We start from the raw sequence: 654 nt of genomic DNA, 5'->3' as shown, positions 1-654 counted from the left end.
CCAGATAGGTATTATTACAACTGACCCATGGAGGGTAGACCATGAATCAAGACTGTATCTGGGTTATTCTTTGAATGTTTATCTTCAAGTGCAAATACGTGGAAGTGAATAACAGAGCACACCAGGTGGATCCAAAGGGGTAACTGTACCCTCGGGTAGATTGTGATGTCTGAAGCTAACTTTCAAATAAATCTCACAATTGTAAAAATTTCATTTGTAATTTCTTCAACAAGACCTGACAGAAAACAATTCAAATTAACTGTTAGTTGCTTGAATTATTACTATTAATCTAAAGTCTCCTATAGCTTAAAAACACACATTTCCTTGCATTACTAACCACACAATAAACAAATAAACTCTTAAGCCCTTCCTCGAGCACCCAATATCACAAGAGCTGGAATAATATCTCCTTAAACGGCCTGCTTTGCCTCTAATATCCCTCGACTAAAAACCATAACATACCTAAGAACATGTATTGAACAAACAAAACAAGCTTTCCCATAATAATATCAACATCAATTCCATTACATTACCCAACACAATGTCCAAAATTCCCCCCCACAAAAAAAATATATATATCAGTACAAGTCATCAATGTGTATATTCCCAATGATGTGCAAATTTGCAATGTCACATTTCAATATCTTGTTCAAT

The 654-nt window shown here is 34.7% G+C and overlaps 1 protein-coding gene across 1 annotated transcript in view; it reads right to left on the bottom strand.

The window, feature by feature from the left end:
* The window catches only part of LOC119594046, a gene marked incomplete in the record, with an annotated part of 8,684 nt that overhangs the window by 7,272 nt on the left and 758 nt on the right, over nucleotides 1-654 (bottom strand).

This window comes from Penaeus monodon, chromosome 33 (assembly GCF_015228065.2).
Source record: "Penaeus monodon isolate SGIC_2016 chromosome 33, NSTDA_Pmon_1, whole genome shotgun sequence".
In the NCBI taxonomy this organism is placed as follows: Eukaryota; Metazoa; Arthropoda; class Malacostraca; order Decapoda; family Penaeidae; genus Penaeus; species Penaeus monodon.
This window is presented reverse-complemented; position numbering and strand designations above follow the sequence as displayed.